This window comes from Bos javanicus, chromosome 6, assembly GCF_032452875.1.
Source record: "Bos javanicus breed banteng chromosome 6, ARS-OSU_banteng_1.0, whole genome shotgun sequence".
Lineage (NCBI taxonomy): Eukaryota > Metazoa > Chordata > Mammalia > Artiodactyla > Bovidae > Bos > Bos javanicus.
In genome coordinates, this window is record NC_083873.1 from 42,481,103 (window position 1) to 42,490,202 (window position 9,100).

Genomic DNA, 9,100 nt, shown 5'->3' on the forward strand with positions numbered 1-9,100 from the left:
GATGGCCCATTTCAAAAAAAATCTTAAAATAACAAATAAGTAAAATAAGCAAGTGAAATTCTTTGAGGATTTTTGGACTGCCCATTTATAAACACCTTGGGATGCAGACCAATGTCAGAACTGGTTATGGTTAAACCTGTCAGGAGTGTGTTTCCCTTTTAGAGGTAGACTTCAGACAGGCAGTTTTTCTTGTAGATCCCTAAGGATATGTAATGAAAGTTTTATTTCTAGCTTATGATTCAAGATGAGGCCTTTTGGGCTTCCAGCTTTGGGAGAGAGTATTTCTTACCATTCTCCTTACTTTGGGTGGCCCTTGCTTTATTGACTATGCCAGAGCCTTTGACTGTGTGGATCACAATAAACTGTGGAAAATTCTTAAAGAGATGAGAATACCAGACCACCTGACCTGCCTCTTGAGAAATCTGTATGCAGGTCAGGAAGCAACAGTTAGAACTGGATATGGAACAATAGACTGGTTCCAAATAGGAAAAGGAGTACAGCAAGGCTGTATATTGTCACCCTGCTTATTTAACTTCTATGCAGAGTACATCATGAGAAACGCTGGGCTGGAAGAAGCACAAGCTGGAATCAAGATTGCTGGGAGAAATATCAATAACCTCAGATATGCAGATGACACCACCCTTATGGCAGAAAGTGAAGAGGAACTAAAAAGCTGCTTGATGAAAGTGAAAGTGGAGAGTGCAAAAGTTGACTTAAAGCTCAACATTCAGAAAATGAAGATCATGGCATCCGGACCCATCACTTCATGGGAAATAGATGGGGAAACAGTGGAAACAGTGACAGACTTTATTTTTTGGGGCTCCAAAATCACTGCAGATGGTGACTATAGCCATGAAATTAAAAGACGCTTACTCCTTGGAAGGAAAGTTATGACCAACCTAGATAGCATATTCAAAAGCAGAGATATTACTTTGCCAGCAAAGGTCCGTCTAGTCAAGGCTATGGTTTTTCCTGTGGTCATGTATGGATGTGAGAGTTGGACTGTGAAGAAGGCTGAGTGCCGAAGAATTGATGCTTTTGAACTATGCTGTTGGAGAAGGCTCTTAAGAGTCCCTTGGATTACAAGGAGATCCAACCAGTCCATTCTGAAGGAGATCAGCTCTGGGATTTCTTTTGAAGGAATGATGCTGAAGCTGAAACTCCAGTACTTTGGCCACCTCATGCGAAGAGTTGACTCACTGGAAAAGATTCTGGTCGTGGGAGGGATTGGGGGCAGGAGGAGAAGGAGATGACAGAGGATGACATGGCTGGATGGCATCACTGACTCAATGGACGTGAGTCTGAGTGAACTCCAGGAGTTGGTGATGGACAGGGAGGCCTGGCGTGCTGCGATTCATGGGGTCGCAAAGAGTCAAACATGACTGAGCGACTGAACTGAACTGGGCCTTGTTTCCTACACTTGCAAGGCTGTGATAAATCAAGGATTCATTTTCTAGGATTAAGTGAATGCTCTCAGATGTAAGGCTAGCTCAAGTTCCATTGCTCAGTGGGTGCCCACTTTCTCTTAGTTTCTGGTTGGAGTGTTACTCACTTTCCATCTAGTCCTTTGAGGCTTGGAAGATGATTTTAAAAATCTGTTATCTTGAATTTTCAGTTGGTTTCGGAGGAAGCATCAGTTGGTGACCCTTATTACCTGCCTACCTGCCCAGCTCACCATCTCATCAGAAATAATTCCTGACAAGATTTTCTGAAATTCAACCAAACTCTTGTCCAAAAAAAACCCACCTTGGTCATGATGTTAGGGGAAGCACAGTGATTGAAACTGCCTACCCTGGCCAGGCACCATAGTAATCATTTGCATGAGTTGTTTTATGACAGGAGATCCTGATAAGGAATACAGAACTAATAAGCCACCACCAACTGGAAGAGTTCGGGAAAGGTCGAAAGGAGACACCCCGTGTCCGTCCACTTCCCAGAATCCCTCTCGCTAGCATCGATCTTGGCTGAGCAATGCGTGCGCCACCAGGAAAGACTCTGAATTAGAATGATTGGCCAAAGACCACCCGGAAACTAATCCCATCGCCATAAAACCCGACACTGCGAGCCATGCGGCAGACCAGTTCTCCTGGGTTCCTTTACCCTACTGCTTTCCACCCGGGTGCCCTTTCCCAATAAAATCTCTTGCTTTGTCAGCACATGTGTCTCCTCGGATGATTCATTTCCGAGTGTTAGACCAGAGCCCAGTTTCGGGCCCTGGAAGGGGTCTCCCTTCCTGCAACAATGATGTCTTTTTAAAAAAAAAAAAAATTCATTGCTGTATTTGATTTGCCATCATTTTGTTTGGGATTTTTGCATATGTGTTCGTATGTGAGACTTGTCTAGAATTTACCTTTCTTGAATTGTCCATGCCTAGGAGAAGGCAATGGCACCCCACTCCAGTACTCTTGCCTGGAAAATCCCATGGACAGAGGAGACTGGTAGGCTGCAGTCCATAGGGTTGCTAAGAGTCGGACACGACTGAGTGACTTTACTTTCACTTTTCACTTGCATGCGTTGGAGAAGAAAATGGCAACCCACTCCAGTGTTCTTGCCTGGAGAATCCCAGGGACGGGGGAGGCTGGTGGGCTGCCGTCTATGAGGTCACACAGAGTCGGACACGACTGAATCGACTTAGCAGCAGCAGCGGCAGTATTTGTGTCAGTCATTTAGCCTCACAAAATGATTTGGAAATTGCTCCCACTTCTTTCATTCTTTCACAGATTTTGTGTAAGATTGAAGTAAAAATTTGATAGATGATTACTGTAAAACTGACATAGTACTTCTTTGTGAAAAGATTTTAAATGAGTGATTTTATTTATTGGATTTAGATCTTCTATTTCTTTTCCAGTCAGCTCTGTCTGATAATTCAATATTTTCTAAAATTTATCTTCTCACTTGTCTTAAAATTTGTTGGTCAAGAGTTTTTAAAACCTTGTGGTGTTTTCATCCGTAATGCATCTGTGGTTGTGTCCCCTTTTAAATTTCTAGAATTATTTATCCTTTCTCTTTTTCCTGGACAATCTTTCCAGTGGTTTATCCTTTTAATTAATCTTTTCATGTAGCTTACTTTTAGCTGAGTTGAATGCCACTATTATATATTTTTCTATTTTACTAATTCCTTCTGCTATCTTTGATATTTTCTTTTCTTTTTAACTTTTTTTTTTGGCATATAGTTGATTTAAAACATTGTGTTCGTTTCAGGTGTACAGCATATTTTCTTTTTTAAAAAATTCTTTTGGGTTTATTGTAGTTTTGTCTTTCCTTTCTTATTTTAGATGCTTAAAACCTACTTTTTCAAGTTCTTTGTTTTTCTAATAGACTTGCAGTTGGGCTATTGCTATTGCTATGTCGCTTCAGTCGTGTCCGACTCTGTGCCACCCTATAGTTGGCAGCCCACCAGGCTCCACCGTCCCTGGGATTCTCCAGGCAAGAACACTGGAGTGGGTTGCCATTTCCTTCTCCAATGCACGAAAGTGAAAAGTGAAAGTGAAGTCGCTCAGTCGTATCTGACTCTTAGTGACCCCCTGGACTGCAGCCTACCAGGCTCCTCGCCCGTGGGATTTTCTAGACAAGAGTACTGGAGTGGGGTGCCATTGCCTTCTCCGAGTTGGGCTATAAATTCCCTCTAAAAACCACTTTAGCTGTATACTTCAACTTTTGATCATTGGAAGCAGTATGTTTAAATGTTTATTCATTACCATTTTTATTTCTTTTTGTCATTGTGGGTTTTATCTTAATTACATTCTTGTCAACTAATGCATCTTGTATGGTGTTGTTCATTAAAAAATATATATATACATATATTTTATGATTTGGTGCCTGGGAATTTGTATAAGCATTTCATGTCTTCTCCAATTGTTAAGTACAAAGTTTTACATGTATCCATTAGGTCCAGCTTGCTAATTGTGTTGTTTAAATGTCCTATACTTATGCAATTTTTTTATTTTGTTCTGTTTTGTTTTGCCTACTTTAGGTATTGTGGGGGAGGACATAGTCTTTTCCTTCTACCCCTCTTGGTTCCTTGGCTGGGGCTCTGTAAATTAGACTAACAAAACACAGATTAACAAGAGAAAAAGAAATTAATTAACATGTGCATTATACCTGTTCCCTGGTAGCTCAGTGGTAAAGAATCTGCCTGCCAATGAAGAAGACACAAGAGATGACAGTTGATCCTTGGGTTGGGAAGATCCTCCGGAGGAGGAAATAGCAACCCATTCCAGTATTCTTGCCTGGAGAATTCCATGGACAGAGAAGCCTGGTGGGCTATCATCCGCAGGGTCGCAAAGAGTTGGGCATGACTGAGCATGCACCACTACATTATACATATATTTGGGAGCTTTCAGCGATGAATAACTTAAAAGGGTGATTAAAATTTGGGGTCTACGTACCTAACTTAGTAGGGGTAAAGGAAGGGGGAGAAAGGGCACTTATGGAAAGGCAAATGATTTTTTGGCAGGATAAATGCACCCTGGAAAATGAATAGAAACATGACAGCTTGTAACATGTCAGTCTAGGTGTGGTCGTCACTTTCTCTAAGGAGAGACGACTAAGAGTTACTCTATGAAGGGTGTTTATGACACTTGAGCTCTTTTGGGAAGCTCTGCTTTTAGACATACGAGTGATTGAAGAAACTCAAAAGCCTTCAGAACAAAATAATTCTTATGTCAAAGTGTCATATTTTGAGGTGACAAATCCTGATTCTCTTTACAATCAATCATTGAAAAAGATATTTTAAAATCTTTCACTGTGACGGTGTACTTGCCAATTTTGTAAGGTAGTTGTGCCTTCTTTTACAAAAAGATTTTATAAATCTTTATTTTTCCAACTACAATAGCAATACATAATTGTTATAAAAACTCTTCAAACAATACAGAAATATATAAAAGTTGAAACTGAGTATCCCCAGTATCTTCACACAATCATTTTAACCATCTGGTGTATAATTTTTCCATAATATTTTCAAGGTATGTCTATGTTTGTGTGTGTGTGTTTTCCTGGAAAGTGCTATTATTATTTTTTAATTGAAAGGCTACATTGGGATGATGTTTTAAAAGGAATGGCTATTGCCATTATTTCATAGAGAAAGGTAATTTTATTTTTAAATTAATTTTTATTGAAATTTAGTTGCTGTACAACACTGTTAGTTTCTATTCTACAGCAAAGTGAATCAGCTATACATATATTAACACATATAGCCCCTCCTTGAATTTTCTTCCCATTTAGGTCACCACATAGCACTGAGTAGAGAGCCCGGAGCTGTACATGCCTGACCATAACACTCTCATCCCCAGGCCATGGTTCTCCTCTATCAGCCCCTTTCCTTTCTCTTGGCCTCATAATTTCCACTGATGGCTTGCACTGCAGACACTTTGTGAATGGCCTGTTGACTTCTCTGATATTCTCTCACATTCTATTTCTGGTATAGGCAGTTTTGTTTCTTAGTGTCTGGGATCCTTTGACATCTAATGCTCTCCTGAAGTGACACACAACAGAAAATCCATTTTCCTATTCTCAAAGGCAGGGCTTCCCATTCCATCCATGGAGTCTCATAGTGACTTTAATTCTGAGTCACAGAACAATTTGTCCCAGAACACATAGTTTTGCTCAGTCACATCTTTTTACTAAGTTTGGTGGTGGACAGCACCCTGTCCTAGAAAGGGAAGGTGAGCTTAAAATTGTGCTATTGGAAAGAACTGATGAGGGGTTTTCAAATGAGAATAATATGTGACATAGCAACAATATGAGGCCAGAAAATTGCTGTATAAGAAAATGTACAAACTCTACAATAAAGATTAGGTACTAACATATACCTACATATATAACCACCTAAGTGGTTTCAAATGCATTATCTAATTCAATTTTCCAAATGTAAGAGCGCATTGTGTGGAGAATTTGTTTTGTGTTAAACTGGCTAAGTTGGAGCTATGTTTCCAGAATTTCCTTTCTGGTATGTAGCCCTGCATGGGTCATAATAGATTTACATATTAATTTTATCTTATCTGTAATTGTGAGTATAAATACATAACATTAAATTAACCATCTTAAACTTTTTTTTTTTTTTGCTGCAAAAAGCTTTATTGTTTCCATTTGCTCCAAGGCTTGAGAGAGGTTTCCAGTGTGTTAAATAGCTGCCCAGTGGCAGCAGAGAGGGGTTTAGGCACAAGCTCTGATGTTAGTGGGGCTCCTCAAAGGCCACTGGGCTCCAGGGGTTCCTGGTCGTGCTTGAGGGTGCTTTCAAAGAGATATTCACCCACTCCAGCCTGGGGAGCAGCCAGCCTGTGGAGGTTGGTCAGGTGGTAACTCATCAATTTCACCCCCTTGTCTAGGAAGTGGCTCTCCAGGAAGTCACAGAGGTGGGGGTCTGTGCGGGCAGAGTGTAGGCCATGCAGATTCAAAAGGCCTGGTTCGGGGTCTTCTTCATGAGAAGGATGGCTTCCATGGTGTCCTGGGTTTTACCCCACTTATCTTGAGATGGCTTTTGCATGTCCAGAAAGAGGGCACAGCTGCTGTGCTGGTCTTGTATTTTCAAGAGAAGCTCCATGCCCTTGAACTTCTCCTTGGCCAATTTGCACAAAAAAGTGGTCCACACCCTCCAGAGTCACATCGTCGTGGTTGAAATAGAAGCCCAGAGAGAGGTAGGTGTCGAAGGCCCTCAAATGAATGTTGACAGTGGCCTCACCTTGGTGGGATAATTCTGATGAATTTGGGAGCTCATGGTTGATCAGTAATAAGGAGTTAAGCTCAAAAAATGGTGTTGGCTGGTCCCAGTGATCTTGGACAGCTGAGTGGCTGATTTCAAATGTTGCGGCTAGAAAAAAGCTGGAGGGTGGTCGGAGGCTGGAGCAGGGGGCATCCCTGTGTCTGTTCTGACCAAGCACTGTTGAAGCAAGATATGAAGCAAGAGACAGACCTCTGAGTGCACCGCCCATCTTAAGCTTTTTTTAAGTGTACAGTTCAGCAGTGGTAAGTACAGATCTTCCGCCACTTATGATGGGCTTAACATCCCCGTAAACCCTAATCTAAATTGAAAATGCATTTAATACACCTAACCTAGTGAACATTCTATTATTAGCTTAGCCTAGTCTGCTTTAAAAGTGCTCAGACACTTAGCTTAGACTATAGTTGGACAAAATCATCTAACACAAAGCCTATTTTATAATAAAAATGTGCTGAATATCTCATGTACTTTATCGAAACTGTTATTGTACTGAAAGTGGAAAACAATGATCGTATGAATACAGTATGGTTGTAAGCATATTGCTTGTTTATTCTCATGATCCAGTGGTTGCTGCTGCGGGGTATTGTGAGATAGGAATGTAGTGCATATTGCCAGTCCAGGGGAAAGGTCAAAGTCCAAATTCGAAGTATGGTTTCTGTTGGATGCATATCACTTTGGCACCATTGTAAAGTTGAGAAATCATAAGTCAAACCATCATTAAGTTGGGGAACGTCTGTACATTCATCTTGTTGTACAACAGCTCTCTAGAACTTCCTCATCCTGTGAAACTGAAATTCTATTCCTTTTAAACACTAACCCTCCTCCCCTCCCCCAGTCCTTGGCAATTACTTTTCTACTTTCTATTTATATAACTTTGACTACTTGAGACATCTCATATGAGTGGACTCATACAGTATTTGTTCTTCTGTGACCAGAGTATATCATGTAGCTTAATGTCCTCAAGGTTTATCCATATTGTAGTATGTGATAGAATCTTTTTAAGGCTGCATAATGTTCCATTGTGTGTATATAAGACAGGTTATCCACTCACATATCAAAGGACATTTGAGTTGCTTGTCTACCTTTTGGCTCTTTTGAGTAGTGCTGCAACAAACACAAATGTGCAAACATTTCTATGGGAACTTGCTTTTGACTTTTTTTGTTATATATCCAAAAGTGCGATTGCTAGATCATGTGGTAGTTCTATTTTTAATTTTTTTGAGGAATCTCTGTACTGCTTCTGTAGTAGTTTGTACCATTTTACATTTCTAGCAGAGTTTTTGGAGAAGGCAATGGCACCCCACTCCAGTACTCTTGCCTGGAAAATCCCATGGACAGAGGAGCCTGGTAGGCTGCGGTCCATGGGGTCGCTAAGAGTCGGACACGACTGAGCGACTTCACTTTCACTTTTCACTTTCGTGCATTGGAGAAGGAAATGGCAGCCACTCCAGTGTTCTTGCCTGGAGAATCCCAGGGATGGCGGAGCCTGGTGGGCTGCCATTCATGGGGTCGCACAGAGTCAGACATGACTGAAGCGATTTAGCAGCAGCAGAGGCAGCAGCAGCAGAGTTTGAGGATTCCAATTTGTCTCTATCATTACCAATATTTGTTGTTTTCTGTTCTCTTGATGGTGGTCATCCTAACTGATTTGAGGTAATGTGCTTATTTTGGTTTTGATTTGCCAAAAGAGAATTTTTGTGTGTAATTTGGAAGGTAAAAGTATAGTAGCAGTCATATTTTTATACTCTGGCAGCCAGCACATGTAGAGTTACCAGTAAAATACAGGATGCCAAATTAAGTTTGAATTTCAGATAAACAGAAATAATTTTAGTATAAATATGTCCCCATGCTGCATGGAACATATTTATATTAAAAAGGGATTTGTATGTAATATTTGGCACATATTTATAACTAAAAAATTCGCTATTATTTGCTGTTTATCTGAACTCAAATTCAACTGGGCACTCTGTGTATTTTACTTGCTAAATCTGGCAACACTAAATTCAGGGCACCCAGTACTGTTGTAGGTCATACACATTGCGGAGGTTACATGGGTTTATTCTTTGATGTGGGAATAGGTCAAATTTGCAGAACCTCTGACAACTGCCATATCACTTCCTTCAATTTTGCTGATAGGTGTATACTTAGCTCAAGTGTTGAAAATTTCTTTCAGCTTCTCAGCTTGTATGTATGGGTAATATGACACATTTGGGAGAACCTCTATTTCTTTCATAAATGAGGTGTTTATGAAAGATCAAGTTTTTTGTGCAGAGAACAGTTTAAATACCCTCACATTCTTCAGGGGCAGTTGTAATACTACACACTCATATGACAGTGTAACTTCCAATCCTACACTGTCTTATCTTTATTTTGTATGAGAAA

General features: G+C 40.4%; 1 pseudogene; it reads right to left on the reverse strand.

The window, feature by feature from the left end:
- Window positions 1-6,086: 6,086 nt before the first annotated feature.
- Window positions 6,087-6,813, reverse strand: LOC133250078 (ferritin light chain-like; annotated as a pseudogene).
- Window positions 6,814-9,100: the final 2,287 nt, after the last annotated feature.